This window comes from Dioscorea cayenensis, unplaced genomic scaffold (assembly GCF_009730915.1).
Source record: "Dioscorea cayenensis subsp. rotundata cultivar TDr96_F1 unplaced genomic scaffold, TDr96_F1_v2_PseudoChromosome.rev07_lg8_w22 25.fasta BLBR01000064.1, whole genome shotgun sequence".
Lineage (NCBI taxonomy): Eukaryota > Viridiplantae > Streptophyta > Magnoliopsida > Dioscoreales > Dioscoreaceae > Dioscorea > Dioscorea cayenensis.
The window spans coordinates 66264-84364 of NW_024086455.1; the positions used below are offsets into that span (position 1 = coordinate 66264).

Genomic DNA, 18101 nt, shown 5'->3' on the forward strand with positions numbered 1-18101 from the left:
AAATGAGAAAAGTCTCGACATTGGCGTTCATGCTTGCTGAGAAGGAATTTCTGCATGACAACGCATAACATAGATATTATTAGTAACAACGTTTATTACACACCAAACTTAAAAACTACACATAAATGAATAATATTACACAACAAGTACTATTACTACAAGAAATACTTGAAGCTAATTTAATATACATAAAAGCGTTTAATTACACAGAAGCATGCAAATTAAAGGTAACCAGCACTCGATTCGGCAAAGCATTTTTTACGAGTCAGGTGTCACGAACTTCACCCCCACCACTCACATATGTCACATATTGCTGTTTGTTTTCCATGAACTTAATACGGCGAATTGAAGCATATGTCCTTCTCTTTTGTATTGCGCCACAACACAAAAAATTTCCATTGATTATGAACACTTGCATGGAATTTTAAAAAGCCACAAAGGTTATTGGTTGTTACTTACTTTAAAAGATGAGAAGATGAAGAACCTTAGAAAGTTTTCCCCATAGCCTCTACAAGATGGAGAATAAAAAATATTACAATGATGAACCTAAGAAAAATCTTTTTCGGGCCTCAAGAAGGTGTAGAATAACAATGATGGCAATGAAGAATCGAAGGAGAATAAAAAAATGGAAAGCTTCATCAACAAGACGAAGAAGAACAAGAAGCAACAAGATGAAGATAAAGATAAAAATATTTAAAAAGTTATGTACATTTACTTTTAGCTTTTCTCCAAAAGTTGATGTGACATGGAGGGAAAAATCCCTCCAATGTTTACTTTTGAGACAAGGGCAAGTTTGACATTTCACAGCCACAGTTTTGACGGTAAGGACTGAAAAGGAATAAAAACAGTAAAAGAGGGACTTTTTTGAAAATAGAAAAGTCAGAGGGACTGATCAGAAAGACTGAAACTTTTCAGTGACTAAAAAGTAATTTTCCAAAAACTCTCTCTCACACTGTCCATCAGGCTCACTCTCTTTTTCCTCAACGCTTCCATCCATCGCACCACATCACCGGAACCTCCCCCAAGGTATGAATCCACATCCTTCGTTAACATCTCCATTTGCTAGGGCATTTCAATCCGGCGAGAGTTGTGGTCCGGGAAAGTGAAGATGGAGATGAGGAGGGCAATAGTGGTGGTGGTTGAGGGGTGAAAAGAGTGGAGGAGAGTGATGAGTGGGAGAGTGATGAGTAAAAGAGTGATGAGCGATAGTTTAGCTAGAACTTCGCCAAAAGGTCGCTGAGAAGGATCGCTCCATTGCTGAGCTCCAGGAAGGCTCTCGTATCTCGAGCACGTTTTTCAGGATGCCGATGCTCGGCTCCATTCCGTTCTTGAGGAGAATGTGTGATGCTTATTTGATTTCTTTGAGTTTTTTTCGTTGATTGATATTCTGATTTTTGCCCTTATTTTTGGGGTTTTGAAGATTAAGCTAGCTGTCCAAGGAGCAAGATTCACTTGCTCTGACTTTGAAGAAATTGGCCAGAGATTTGGTGAAGGTACTACTCTGATATGTTATTTATTTTGAGTTTTGATGCTTAATCTCTAGTTCGAATGTTTATACTGATGATTTTGGGGGAGGAAGTGGTTGAATATCATTCTATTTCATCGTCAATCTTGCCATTGTTGTATGAATCAGATTATATGTTTGGACTTCAATATTTTTGGGTAATTTAGTGTCTTGTGGTATGCCAATGCATGAATGGAGTCTGTTTCTTTCCATCTCTTTTCTTCATATTGATAGTTAGAATAGTGTGCCCATAAGCATCAATTATTGAATTCTTACATAGGCCTACCAATCAAACCATAATCATTATTGCCATCCAATCAGTTCTTACATAGGCCTGCCAATTAAACCGTAATCATTATTTCCATCCAATCAGTTGTTTAAGGTGTAATCAAGGCAAGTTCTATGTAGTTGTCAATTCTCAACCCATCAAGACATTACGTGCCACCAATGCATTGCAAGGTGGCATTACATTTTGTCTATCACATATTAGATTTCATCTGATAATCATGCAGCTAATTTAACTTGCTTGATTCTAGATCTGTCCTAATATGAAAATATTGTTAGTGCTTACTCGGCTAAAGTCTTCATGAGTGTCAAGCAGTTCCTTGCTTACAAATGCTCTTGTTGTACTTTTTTACATGTTAGGCTTAAGCTCTTTTGGTGTGCTTGGCTGGTTGTAGTTGGTTATCCAAATTTCTAAATATGGTTGGTGGTAAAAAAAATTGGTGTTTGTCTATTTGCATTCCACCGTAGTAAGGTCTTTGTAAATGCCAAATGCCCTTTGAAAACCTGATTTAGAGTCATGGTTTATATTGATTTCATTTTCCATCCCTCCAAGTCATCCCATTCAAACAGAAAATCTCTTTAAGTCTGGATTGGGAAATATCCCCAACCAAACATAAAACTATTGGACCAATTTTCAAATCCGCATAACCCTTATTATTTGTAAGTCAAAATTTGGAAAACTTCCAATTACTGCTAACCAATATCAGTGCATAATTGTCAGAGTTGCAACACCGTAAAGAGATCATCTTAGCCAAAAGATTCTATTCCATTAAATGACATCAACATAAGTTTACTTGAGATTGTCTGAAAGTCTCTTTTCAGTCTCAACCCAACAATGTTAGATAGGATTGACCGGCAAAGTGTCATAAGGGGGCAGTTCTTTAATATGATAAATACTCATCTTGTCCCATTTCAGTGTTATTATCTTACTCAACCCTTCATTGAATGTGTTAGATTCATTGATCATCAACCTCAGAACAAGAAAGTGTAAAAAAAATCTTGAACTTTATTGTTCTGAATTGTTGTTCATGTTCACGTTATTTGTCGCTAATAATTGTTCCTTTTTCTCTTTGAACACGTAATAATTACTCTGTGAATTGTGATCCATTATATTGATTAATTTTTACTTCCATGTTATCACAAGAACAATAGATCACAGTCCTGTCCTTTCTGCCGTTATAGCCTGAAGAGGTAAACTCGGCCGATCTATGGGTTTACACTGATAGCAAAGATATGACTACTGTGACTAGAGAAAACTTGAGGCGGCTCTTCATAAACTACCCGTTGCCATCCCTGGCAATGTCTTTGACGCCTATGATTCTCATGTCAAATGAGAATACTTCTTATAAATAATAATAAGTACGCAATTCCTTCTGCCAGTTACTGTCAGTCGAATTAACGCAATAGATTTTATGAAGAGTTGTTCCCATTCTACAGTTTTAAACCAGATCCTGAGCTTTCAAGGAAACTGGGGATATTGGTAACTAATGTCCAGGTCTATTGTTAACGTCTGTACGACTTAAGCTTCTGTATGTAAATCAACAGAACATTGTTTTCTGTCTGGTTACTGATGTCGTGTTCTGCATTTTAATTTCAACATAATTGAAAGAATTAATTTTTGGCTCTTTCATTATTATTTTCTGTCTGGTTCTGCATTTCTTACTATTTTCCCTTTTTCACATGGCAGATGCTTGAGAGATAACTAACAGATTATCTTTGATAATCCAGGTAAGAAGATTATAATGTGCATGAATTATATTTAATGACTCTTGTTTCATTCTTCATCCTCTGATGATTTATTTTCTTTATGATAAACATGGATATGCCAATTCTATATGTGTATATATATATATTCACACGCACACGCGCAACACAAATGGATTAGTTTATGCATAAATTAGGCATAATCCAATAAAATTATTAACTTCAACATTGTATATATATACACATGTGAAGATTGCAACCAAAGTGAATAAAATAGTGATACATCAAAGGAAAGGAAGAACATTTAAAATAATTGGTAATGATATCCCCATTCTTTTTATGTTTAAACAAGATACCGCACTAATAAACTCCCACAAAGCATGGCCAACCTTTTGAATTCACCCTTAAGAATCGATTTATAACTTATAGCAAATCTGAACATCAAACTAGTGAATATGGGCACATTCAAATGATAGAACATTTCTACCATTTGTTATTTGATTTCACAGCATGATAAACAGAATAGGATCAAACAAAAAATTTATCATAGGGGCAAAATTACAATTAGTTCCATGATTCATCGGTAAATATAACATAATTGTGAATGAGGAATTATAACATCAAGAATAAGACCATGAATTAAGATTTCAAGAATACCTGATAATAATATAAATAACAGACAAGATCAACCAAGCTGAAATGCTAGCAAGAAATCAATTGTACCCAGTCAAAACAAACTCAGCTTCCTAAATCACTGGACACCATGTTCGCATAAACAAAATTATCAACAGACTTATAAAAAAAATGTTTGCAAGGTTAATGAATCAGCATCCATCCATGTAGTATATATCAATCCATACTTAGGGATTGATTAACAATACAATCTCTCCAAAATAGGACAAGTATGATGAAGTGAAGTGGAACTTTATCATCTCTTAAGTAAAAAGATCAACATTATTAAGAAATAATAGGAAGCCTATAGGGTAGCAAGGCAAAAGCAAAAAGTATCTGTTGGTTTTTTTAGTCTAACTATCATAGTCAAATTATTCATACAGTAAATACAAGGATTCAAGGCGAAACTGTTAACTGTCCAGTCAGGTTTTAGTTATTATATGGTACATTAGTTTTCACCAGTTGAACACTCGAGCCAAATAAAATCCTACTAATCAAGGGGGAGTGGATAAGCAGGAAAAATTGAACACCTAGAAATCAGAAGAATGTAGCCCAGAGCTATGTTTCTTATCTGCTTGTTTAGATTTACTGGATGACTCCACTCTTCAATCACCTTCAAGGGAATCAGGAGCCTTTGGTGGAAAGGTTAAGCAGCTGAATTAAGTTTTTCTCGATTTTGCTCTTCATGGAATGGTGTCTTTAAAAAGAGCTGATACATGCTGTCTGCCATTTTTAAGGTAGTTTTGTTGAGCTGGAAAGTATGATCATCCTGGAAATTCCATCATTGGATCTGATCTTCATAAAACCTATGAGATAAAATTATTCCTTTATTAATAAGATTCAAATCAAAATCAGTTCCTGCTTTACCTTATATATACATGAAGATGTAGAATTTTCAGTTCTGCATGTTCAATTGGAATCTGACCTCTTCCAATACAGATTCAGTTTCTGCTTCTGCTGAACTGATTTTTCCAGTTTCAGTGTCTGCTTTACTTTCAGCATCACATCCTTCAGTTGGGATATTGGAATCTTTTAATCTATTGATGAAACACAGTGAAAATAAAGAAGAGACAGCATATTGGAATCTTTCATGTACAATTTATGTGAGGATATAGTTTGAACCACCCTATTCGTGTGAATCTGAATCCTCAGTCATGACTGTTTCTTCACTGATTTCACTGTTTTGATCTCTGTCATTGCTTTTGGTTGCTGCTTCCTCAAAGTTCTCCTCATTGTCTTCACTGTCTTCATCAACTATCTTTATTCAACATTTACAGAATCTGTGGCATCATTTCCTTCTTTCTCAGCATTTGCCAAGGTACTCAACTACTATACCAGAATCACATGTTCAATACAAAATTTCTTCATCCTTTGGTATGATCTCATCTTTATTATCATCCAAACTAATATTTTCTGTTTCTGCTTCACTCTGATTTAAACGCATTCCTTATTTCTTAGTTCTTTCTTCCTCAAAAAACTCAACTTACAACTTCTTTTCTGAGTTTGGCCTTGACCTGATATTGCAGTATTTGCTTGCCATCATCAGATGATGTTTCTTTTCCAAGATTTCATTCTCTTCACTGATTTTGATTAATAAGGTTCTAGTTAAATCAAAATCAGTGATCAAATAAGGCTGTGTGCATGGCCAACATGTTTACTTCCTGGCATTGGTTTAATTAATAAGATGTAAATTAAAACCAATAATATCCTGGCAAGCCTTACATGTGGAAATTGCATGCAAACCTTACATCTAAAACATTTTTGAATTTTGACTGAAGACCATTTGTGATATGAAACTACTAATTAACTTTTGGCAAGCCCTTCACAATGGGAATCTGTAGTGAAAGTGAAGTTCTTACACCATGGCATGGACCTACTGTAACTTTGAGCCTGGCCATTGCTAGGAATTGAGCCTGATTAAGGTTAGTTTCTAAGTGATACGTATACATAACACTTTTTTCTCATTTTATTCTTAAGAGGTGGCTACCACAGTTGCATATATTATATAATTTATTTCTTCATGGATATATTCAAACTCGATCAAAATCTAAATCTTAAAATGACAGCTAATACTCTGATGATCCTTGATCTACGAATTAAGCAATTTTAGGAAATGATTTGGTGCCTGTAAATTGTTTTGTGTTCACGTAGAAAGCCATGCATGATAAGATGTCATAAACAAAATCCAAAAAATTATATAATTTATACCTCTGCACATAAATTTTCAGTCATGTTTGGCTTGTTTTGTCTAAATGCATGTACACTGCCAAGAGACATATTTCTCTTGTAAAGGTCATGCCCATTAATTTAGATTGCCTTTTATCCTGTGTTGGAGCAGTTATTTATTTTAAAAATAAAAACATTCTAAGCTATTTGAATGTGTTTGGATTGGCTGGCAAAATATATATATATATATATATATGGTGCTTCTGGAAAAGTCTCAGTCAAAAGAAGAATTTTGTATTCTAGTAATCTTCTATCTTGGAGCTAATCATTCTCTTAAGAATTATACTTTTTGCTCATACGGCACTGGGCTAAAGTGAAATCATGTTACACTGAATGGTTTCTTTCTATTTCTTGGTCTTTGCTTAATTATAAATATATCTGACAGATTAGATATTACTTCTTAACCTCGGTCCTAAAAATAATTGAGCATTTGCTAACATTCTTGGCAGGAAAGGAAGATTTTATACTATTGCTGAAATACTTTTTACTTATTTTTTCCCAGGGTGATGAATTCTAAGTTTTCAGTTTTTGAATACTTTTGCCTCCAAGTTCTGATCTCCATAATATCCTCTAGATAGGGGGTTTTTTAAGTAAATCTATGAAAGAATAGGGGCCGTCAACATCTCTTTATTGACTCTTAAAAACTAACCTTGGATTACGAAGTGCTTGTGATAATGCAAAGAAATCAATAAATTCAGGTGGTTTAGAGTTCTCAATGCTGTGTAGTTAATACTCTCTGAAACAGTCTTTTTTTCACTGTTGTAACTCTTTGGGGTGAAAGCTGTTGAATTCTTGAGAGTGTATGATTGAAACTCATATGACCATGCATTGGATTCCTGTTTGTACTATTTTTTACTGTTCAGCATTGCATGGTTGTGAATAAATTGCATGGTTGCACTAATTCTTAATACTCTCTTTATTGATGTTTGTTCAAAAATTATTGGTGTATGTTTCGAACAGGCCGAAAGGTGAGCTTGTGTGTGTTCAAGTTGTATGTCCTGGACTTCATGTTCTTACTAATCCTAGACTGGATACTCCATGGCATAAGGTAATAATAAAATTGTTATTATCATATGTTTAGGAATATGTGTTTATAATAATGTTTGCAGGCACAAGTACTTGGTGAGAGTTTGAAGGAGGTTGAGGAGTAATGGAGATAAAGAAATTGCTGCAAAGGAGATGGTGGAGAAGTCGATGGGAAACAGAGTGAAGGCTGAGAAAGATAGGTTGCCAAACACTGGGTGTGACTGTGATTGGGAACACAGATTGAATTAAATCTTTGTTGAAACGGACACTGAAATGGTAATTATATATATATATATATATATTATTTTGGTGAAACTTGTTAATCATCCGCTAGTGATTTGATAGCTAATGAGACCTTCACTTATCTTGGCCGGCCATGGAAGGAGTATTCAAGGACAGTGTTCATGCAGTCTTATTTGGGGAGTGCCATTAGGCCTGAGGGATGGTTGGTGTAAGGGTCGGTGCCCTTACATGACCGTCCCTGCCTCTGCCCCTCCTCTGGCCTTGGTGGCGTGACGAGCGCTGCACTGTGGGTTGTTGGCGTGATCGAGAGGCCATGACAGTTGGCATGGCAAGGGGAGTATGCATTGGATACATTGTACTTCGGTGAGTACATGAACTTTGGTCCAGGATCAGGGTTGGGAAACAGAGTCAAGTGGTCCGGATATCATGCCATCACTGACTTGGCACAAGCTATAAACTTCACTGTTTCTCTGTTCATTGATGCCAACGTTTGGCTTCCTTCCACTGGGGTTAAATACACCGCTGGGCTGACATTTTAAATTATTATTTTTGTACCATCTTGTATTTCAATAGATCTACTTCCTTTCTAAATATATATATAGATATATATCTGATACAAATGGATAGAGCCTATGGACACAGCTTATGGATCATTTGAAAAAAGTGATTTGGGAAATTTTATTCTCTAATTCAGTGGAAGTTTGCAAACATTTATATAGCATACAAATTCTAAAATTACAAAAAACATCTTAAAAATAAATAAATAAATAAAATAAAATAAAATATTATAAAGTAAAATTGTTTAATTAATAACTTACATTGGCTGGAAAGTGATCCAATTCACCCGTAAATTGGATACCCAATTTAGTCGGCATAAATGATAGTTTTGAATTTTTGTTTTTAATAAATTTATGGATTATTCATTCTATTCAAATATATATATATATATATATATATATATATATATATATATAATCTTGAATGAATGTAATTCAACCGGTCAATTATGACTGCTTTGCATTCTTAGGATACTTGTCATCTTCAATCAAAGAATAAAATTTTCTAAATTTTTTTGAATTAATCAATGTATTTTTTGTGTGATATATTTATTATCACCAAAAAAAAAAATAGAGAGTATAAATATGCTTTGGATTGGATACGAAGATATTCTTCTCGCCCAAAAAATTAATAAAAATTGAAAATTTAATAATTACACAAATAATAGTGAATTAAATAATTTACACAAATAAATCCCATGATAATCATGATAGTAAGAGAAAGGTATAATCATCAAAATAGTCGCATGCTTTCTATATAGCTCTGTTACTCGGGAAATGCCTAAACTGGTCCTCTATTTTTTTGAAAATGCTCTTGACGAAAAAAAGCTCATGGGTCCTCTCATTTTTAAAATGTCCCACTTGGAGGGTGACCGTGGGCACATTTCTCAAAAGTAGAGGGACCAATGAAGCGATTTTTAACCAAGTGGCACATTTTTCAAAGTAGAGGGACTAGTCGGGAGCGTTCCCGAGTAGAGAGTCGAAAAGAGAGAGAAAAGTAGAGGGACCAACTAGGGTATTATACCTAAGAGAAATAACTTATCACATGCACACGCAGGCAAGCAAATAAATCCCATGAAAACCATCTTTGAATACTGTTGAGAACATACTCACAGCAGAAAGCACTAAGGCAAGCAAGAAATCATGGAAGAACATTCTGCTCTTCTGGTGGAAACCAGGGAAGACAAACAATGCTGATGATGACAGATCTCTGAAGACGAAGAAGAAGAACAGTTCAGCTGTCGGTTCCTTATCACATGCACACGCAGGCAAGGATAAAGTAGAATGCGGGGGCCAAGCGTTGGGAATTTTTTGGTTTACAAATGAATTCTATTATGAGCTTAATCTGATAAGCCAAATTAAAAAAACTGCAGTTAGGCAATGGTTTGTCTTTATCTTTCCTTTTTAGTTTTGTACTATATTGGTATAAGTTTGTTTTGTGTCTTGGTGAGAGTGCCAAGACCAAGTACATGTGAGAGTATTATGTATTAAATGTCCTGGTTGCTAAAATTAATTTAGCTTCTTCTTTAATTTTGTTGTTTAAACCTATTCTTCTTCTTCCTTTGAGCAGCATCCTAAGTAACAAGCTATTCTTATGTGTGCATGTTGTTGTAGATATGCATATCATGGTCCCAAGATTTTGACCATATCTCTCGTGACAACACACCACTCATCCCATTCTCCTCCAGTCAACTCCATCAGTAATTACTTTTATTAATTATAATATAATAATTTATTATTATTACCATATTTTTATGATTTTAAATATTGATTTTAAAATATAATTTTTAAATATATTAGTTAATTATTTTATTAATTATATTTAAGATGTTATTAGATAAATATATTTTAATAAAATATATAATGTAAATAATTAAAAAGATGAATGAAATGATTGTAAAAAAAAAAACTCATAATACAAAAAATTCAAATACATTTATTTCTTTAAAAAAAATTATTTATAAAATGATTGTAAAATATGCATCATAAATATGGATTATTTATGCATAGCGTAGACGCAATTTTTATTTGACTGGCAACTTAGTACTATGTTTTTGAAAAGTAAGATTATCATATTTTCTTATGTGATAATCTTATATTATCATTATTTTTTACTGAAATACCAAAACTAAAATGTGCCAAATATATCAAAAATTCTTAAGATTTTGATGTAAATATTAAAATTATTTAATAATAAATATTTGCTATTATTTTCTTTTAATAAAAAAGGTACATATTTAATTTTTATTAATATTAACAACTCAAACATAATTATTTAAATAAATATAAAATTTGTCCCCAACCTAATATTTGAAAATAATAATAATAATAATATCAAATGTATCTCCAAGACTGCAATCAAATATTTCAATGGAAAGGTTTTTTTATTTCAAATTTTTGAAAATATGATGTTTTCTGATTTTATTGGATTTAAAGGATCTAATGGTCAAATTTTGGAAATATTTTAATTTTAATTTAAAAAATTTTAATTTTAAATTATAGGTAAACTACATGTTTAGTCACTAAACTATTTGCGTTTTCTTAATCTGGTCACTGAACTAAAAATAATTTCAATTGCGCCACTAATGTTAGTATTTCCTTCTAATTAGGTCACTCGCCTCAACTCCGTTGCTTTGATGCTGGGCTGGTGCGCCACCTCACCAACACGTGTTGGGCTTTTTCTTGGGTTGCTAACGTTGTTTTAATGGCCTGGTTTGTCAAAAGAGCTAAACGGGTTTTGGATCTATTAGTCAAGAAAGTCTACGCCCGAATCCAAGGAGATGAAAGCATGCAACAACATGAGAGGCTCCACTACACTAACCTTATCATTATAATCAAGGAAAGGTATACTGGGGTCGGGGAGAAAAGAGTATCAAAGTATTGGCTTTAGGAACTAAAGACCAATTATATTTAAGATTTTATTAAATAAATATGTTTTAATGAAATATATAATGTAAATTGATAGACAAAATATGAGAGAAAGAATGAATTGTATGTGCATTAGACTGAAACTAACCCATATAAATACAAGAATGATGTATACAGGAGCATGTATACTTAATAGTATATACGTATAAGTATACAGTATATATACAAGTAATATTATTACTCTAACACACCCCCTCAAACTCACGGTGGGTCATAAAACCGATGAGTTTGTCAACTAGAAACTCGAAAACCCAGAGACGATGATGTGCCTTTAGTAAAAAGATCGCTAAGTCGCGTGTGAGGCAACATAAGGGAAGAAGAATACCGCCAGACAAGATAATGATGACGAACAAAGTGAAGAGCGACCTCAAGATGCTTCGTGACGTTCATGAAATCATGAGGGTTGGCGACGATTTTAATAGCACTCGTTATCACGGTGTATAGGGAGTAGGAGCGAAAATAGAAACACCAAAGTCCATCAAAATCTGTCGCAACCAGAGAACCTCCTTGGCAGTAGAGGACATAGCACCATACTCGACCCTCAGAGAATAGCAAGAGCAACAGTAGATTGTTTCTTGCTTTTCCAAGAGATAAGGGAATCTCCAAGAAAAATGCAGAAACCAGTAGTAGAACGTTGATCAGAGGCATCACCTGCCCAATCAGCATCACAATAGGCGCGCAACTCAAGAGAAGATGTGGCAGAGAAAAGTAAGGAGTGAGATATGATACCACGAAGATAACGAAGAACTCGTAAGAGGGCAGCGTAATGAGTGGAGAGAGGAGCACTCACAAACTGACTAAGAACACGAACAACATATGCAATATCAGGCCGAGTAATGGTCAGATAGACAAGAGCACCTACAAGTGCACGATAGCGAGTAGGATCAGGCAGAGGCTCACCATCTGAAGAAGAAAGTCGGTGATGCAGCTCAATAGGAGTAGAGGCAGTGTGGAAATCTGTGATATCAGCTCGTCGAATAATATCATATATGTACTTCTGTTGAGACACCAAGTAACCTCGACGAGAATAAGCAACCTCAAGACCTAAAAAATAACGAAGAGGGCCAAGATCTTTCATCTGAAACTCGGTGTGTAACTGTTGTTTCAATGAAAGAACAGTATCAACATCATCACCAGTGATAACCATATCGTCAACATAAAGAAGAAGAATAGTGATGCACGAGTAGTCTGCCGAGTGAAGAGGGCATAATCATGAGAGCTCTCAGTGAAATCAAGAGTGAGAACCACATTGCGAAATCGCTCAAACCAGGCACGAGGAGCCTGTTTGAGCCCATAGATAGCTCGGCGAAGATGACAGATATGCTGAGAAGGATGAGAGAAACCAGCAGGAGGAGTCATATAAACATCCTCAGAAAGATCTCCATGTAAGAAGGCATTGGTCACATCTAACTGATGAAGTGGCCAGTGGCGAGCAGCAGGAATAGCGAAAAGAAGACGAACAGTAGTCAACTTGGCCACAGGAGCAAATGTCTCCTCATAATCAATGTCATACTCCTGAGTAAAACCACGAGCAACAAGACGTGCTTTATGGCGCTCAATACTATCATCGGCCCTGGTCTTGACCCGATAGACCCACCGACAACTGATAGGAGTAACACCAGATGGAAGAGGAACAAGATCCCATGTATGCATGCGCTAAAGAGCATCAAGTTCCTCTGACATAGCCTGTTGCCACTTGGGATATTTTACAGCTTCACGATAAGACTGTGGCTCGGAATGCGAGTGAATAGTAGCAAGAAAGGCTTGGAAATCAGGGGAGTAGGTAGATGAGAGAGAAAGGGCATACCGAGCAAGAGGGCGGCGAGGACGGTCTGGATAACGACGAAGGACAGCAGGAGCATCTTCAAGAGAGGATGGGTCGGCGGAGAGAGGAGACAAATCACTAGAATGATCAATGCACCCAGAAGAAGGAGAAAGAGGAACATAGGAAGTATCTATGGAGACGTCTGGAAAAGGCACAGAATTGGTAGTGGTGGTGGAACTCGGGAAAACTATGGAGGGGAGAAGAGAGGATACAGTAGGAGAAGACTGAAGAAAGGAAAGATTTGGAAAGGATGAAGAGAAGTAAGGAGTATCTTCAAGAAAAGTGACATTATGGGAAATACGAAGACGGTGAGAATGGGGATCATAACAACGATAGCCCTTATGTTCAGAGCTATATCCAAGAAAAATGCACATGGTAGAACGGGGAGAAAGTTTGTGTCTCTCGACAGCGGGTAAAAGAACAAAACAAAAGCAACCGAACGTGCGAAGATGACCATAGGAAGGAGGAATGGAGTACAAATGCTCATAAGGTGTGATACCAGATAGAGCGGAAGTGTGAGTACGATTGATTAGATAGACGGATGTAAGAGTGGCTTCAGCCCAGAAAGATTGAAGGACAGAAGAGGCAAAAAGAAGTGCACGTGCAGTGTCTAAGATATGACGATGTTTGCGCTCAGCGACACCATTTTGAGCAGGTGTATAAGGACAGGATTGCTGCGGAAGAGCGCCATGAGTGGAAAGTAATGTGCGAAAGGATGTAGAGAGATACTCGCGTGCCCCATCAGAGCGAAAAATCTTAATGCGTTTACCAAATTGAGTATATACCATTTGCGTAAATTGAGAGTAAATGACAAAAACCTCAGATCGGGAACACATTAAATAAAGCCAAGTATAACGCGATAAATCATCAATAAAAGATATGTAATAGAAGAAACCACCAAGAGAGGAGAATGGTGCAGGGACCCCAAACATCGAATGAACTAAATCAAAAGGTAGATTCAGAGATAGATTCTCGTGAAAGAGAAAGGAAGAAGCGATGAGGTTTAGCAAGTTTACAACCCAAACATGGATGTGAGGAAGAAAAGAAATGTAACCAAGATTACCTGAACTGGCCAGGAGTTTCAGGCAAGAACTAGACAAATGACCAAGGCGACTATACCAACGATCAAGAGAATATACAGAGGCGACAATATCAGAAGATGGAGGAGTGGGAAGATGAAGAGAGTCTAAGTGATAGAGGCCGCCACCCCACGCCCGATCCCAATCCTCCGCCTCGTAAGATGGTCCCCGCATCAGTACAAGTAGAAGAAGAAAAGGTAACTGTGAGACCATGATCAGTGAGCTGACTAACAGAAAGAAGGTTAAGAGCTAGGCCAGGGACATAATGAACGTTAGTAATGTTAAATGAAGTGGACTGAAGACGACCACACTAGGGTAGAGGTATCAGCAGCCATATGATGAGTGGCACCAGAATCTAAAATCCAGGAAAAGGGAAGACATACTAGAGGCAACAGACATAGCAGAGGAAACACTGGAGGACAGAGCTCGCTGCATGCCATGAACCTGTTCAGTGAGCTGAGCAACGTGAGAAAGAAGATCAACAGGAGCAGGAGAATCCGAGACTAAGACAGAAGCAGCAAGAGGGGAGAAAGCAGGAGATCGAGGCACAGGACGAGGTTGTGATGACTGTTGCTGTTGTCGTTGCTGAAGCTTCAAACATTGATTCTTCATATGACCAGGACGCTTGCAATAATGACAGATAACTGAAGACCGAGAAGAGTTCGATGAAGCAGGAGCTGGTGACCCATAAGGAACGGAGTGTGCTCGAGTGGAACGTGGAGAGGTCACAGCAAGAACTGTGTCTGGAGGGATAAGCCATGGAGATAATGTGCTGAGATGAGTTTCTTCAGCAATAACACTGCGAATGACATCGTTAAAGGATGGAAGAGGGTCTCGATTGAGCAGCTTGGTCGCGAACGACTTTCAAAATCGTGACGAGACGATCGAAATTGAGCACGTCAGTGTTAGGCGAGACTAAGTGCGAGTTTTACAACATGTACATGTCAGACAAGTAGATCCTTCTAAAGAATCAAGCTGTCGCCATAAGGATCGTAGGTCACTGACATACTTCCTGACGGAACGCTCACGTTGTTGTACGTGAGTAAGATCCTGTAAAATGGCATACTGTCGAGCAGAGCTAGAATGCTCAAACATACGCCCCAAGTGCTCCCACATTGCATGAGCAGTGGGAAGATGTCCAATTTCCATACGAATATCAATTTCACAAGACTGACAGATGATAGTCATGGTACGGTGATCACTAAGTGTCCACGATGCATCAGGTGTAGACGGTTGGGGAGAAGTACCGTCGACATGGCTAAACAAATACATACCAAGTAAGGCAATGCGACGATGAGTAAACCATTCTTTGTAGTTGGTACCATTTAATTTAATATCAATTGGAGCTAGAAAATGTGGAGAAGATGATGCCATATATTTTTTTTTTTTTGTTTAAATAAATAAGAAAGGAAAGATTAAAAGGAAAAAGCAAGTAGTCAGGAGGGAGAGAGAGAGAGAGAGAGAGAAAGAGAGAATGTTTGAACAGATCAGGTATTGAGCTTTAGGCGTTTTTGTTTTTTAATAAAAATATATATATATATATATATATATATATATTTATATATATATATGATAAGTATAGATATATTATAATATATATAGATATATTTTTAATATAGATACTATGGGTATATAGATATAGATATAGGATAAGTATAGATATATTATAATATATATAATATGGGTACTGGGAAAACAAATAAGGGTGGGAAACAAACGAATGGGATAATGCCAAATGCGTTGGAACTTGAGTGAGTGAAAAGGTGCGTCGGTCGGGAGTCAAGGAAAAGTTGATGTAGATGGCTTCATCCAGGCGGGAAGAATAATTGAATGTGTGGACTGTAGAGCTTGGCGGTCGCTGGCGGAAGATGTAGGTGATGGCAATGGAAGGCTTTGGAGCTTGTTGGCAACGGAATGACGAGGCAAGCACTGGCTGGTGGCAACAGCGAAACTCGTATGGGTGTAGGATCGCGACGATAGTAGACACGCCGATGACGAAACACAAGTTTTCAGTTGAAAAACGGTAGTGCTTCAAGTAGAATGGACTTTCAAGGCTCGTCGGAGGACAGACAAAACTCGGTGACGAGTTAACAGGGCTTTCAAGGCTCGTCGGAGGACGGACAAAATTCAGTGACGAGCAAACAAAGTGGCTTACAGAACTCCGGTAACATAAGAACTAAACAAACGACGAACCAAACAAGCAACTTCGTCGTCAAAAACTGAACGGAGCAAAATTTTGACAAGGTCGACAGGCTGATACCATGATAGACAAAATATGAGAGAAAGAATGAATTGTATGTGCATTAGACTGAAACTAACCCATATAAATACAAGAATGATGTATACATGAGCATGTATACTTAACAGTATATACGTATAAGTATACAGTATATATACAAGTAATATTATTACTCTAACATAAATGAAATGATTGTGGGTCATATTTTATAATATAATTATTATAGAAGGTAGTTTAGTAAATTTTTTTTTCGCTTTATGATAATATAAATATATAAAAAAATGATAAAGAGGCAGAGCCTCATGAAAAACAAAGAGGGGTGGAGAAAATTTTGAGAGGATTGGAAGAAGGAAGGAGCAAAAGCGAAGCATTTGAAGAGAAGAGAGAAAATGCTGACATCTCTCTGCCCCATACTTACATATAGGGGTGAGCAAAAAAATCCAGATCCGATGATCCGATCTGGTATCCATATTTTTGACATGAATTTTTTGGGTACCCGATCTGAATTTTTTAGATGAAAACTCGGTCAAATCCGGGTCAGGAGAAATTGAAAATCAAGTAACCGAATCCAATTCGGTTTTACTTTTTAGTATATTATTATATATAGATACATAAAAATTTAAAAATTTTTATATGGTCTAAAAAAAGGTAAAAAAAGACCCAAGTCCCTAGATCTAAACCCTTTAAGAGTTATATATATATATATATATATATATATATATATATATATATATATATATATATATATATATATACATATATATATTAATATTAATAAATTTAAATTTACATAGATTAAAAAGTAAAATGAAAAAAAATTTCAAATCCCTGCCTCCCAGTCCCAAACAGGCATCATCCTACCTCTTCTCTCTTGTCTCCATCCAAATCTCTTCTCTCTCTAGCAACCAATAATCATTATTGATAAGACACTTGATGCTTTTGAAATTTTTTTTTTCTGATGACTAAGATTGATAAAATCTTTATTATTTTTGTAATGACTTTTGTTGTGTTAAAAATAATATAAGAGTTTAATGCTCTTTATAAGTTATAATTTTTTTCTTTTTTATATATAATGTTGTTATATAAAGCAAATTTATAGAGTAGATTAAACTTAAATTTATAGGGTCAAGTTTTTGCTGACTCAAAAAATCGGGTACTTGATCGGGTACTTCAACCATATACCCAAAATCTTACCCCAAAAGAGAATATTCTTTTAAACATCTCTTTATTATTATTATTATTATTATTATTATTATTATTATTATTATTCAACCACAAATACTTAAAATCAATTTTCAACAATGATTTAATTAAATATTATTTACATGTAATATATTACTAATAAAAATTATTTAAAATATTTTAAAGGCTAAGATATTTTTTAATTTATTTAGAAATTTTATTATAATTTTTTTAATTAGTTTGATAAATAAGTAATAAACACATCGTTGATTACAATTTTAACAACAAAAATAAAATTACTTAATTAGCTTTTTCATTGCATTAGCTTTTATTAAGGTTATTTAATAGCTAGATTTATTATAGGTGAATATTTATGCATTAGGTATAATCACCAAAATAGTCATAGTACTTTTCTCTCTCCTCTACTCAGAAATACTCCCGATTAGTCCCTTTTACTTTTGAAAATGTGCCCACTTAGTTAAAAATGCTCCCAACTAGTCCCTCTATTTTTAAAAATGCTGCTCACTTAATCCCTCTAGTTGTGTCATATTTAAAAGTAAAGGGACTAGTTTGGAGCATTTTTAACTAGGTGGGCACATTTCAAAAGTAGAGGGACTAAACGGGAGTATTT

At 35.5% G+C, this 18101-nt stretch overlaps 1 long non-coding RNA gene across 3 annotated transcripts; it reads left to right on the top strand.

Moving 5' to 3' along the window:
- Window positions 1-949: 949 nt before the first annotated feature.
- Window positions 950-8242, top strand: LOC120253354. Of its 3 annotated transcripts, none has more exons than XR_005534247.1 (6): window positions 950-1026; window positions 1421-1493; window positions 3477-3517; window positions 7352-7439; window positions 7501-7693; window positions 7801-8242. It is a non-coding gene; the product is annotated as an uncharacterized LOC120253354 (long non-coding RNA). The 3 variants fall into 3 exon arrangements; XR_005534248.1 differs by having other exon boundaries at window positions 966-1339; window positions 7763-8242; XR_005534246.1 differs by having other exon boundaries at window positions 966-1339.
- The last annotated feature ends 9859 nt before the right edge of the window (window positions 8243-18101 follow it).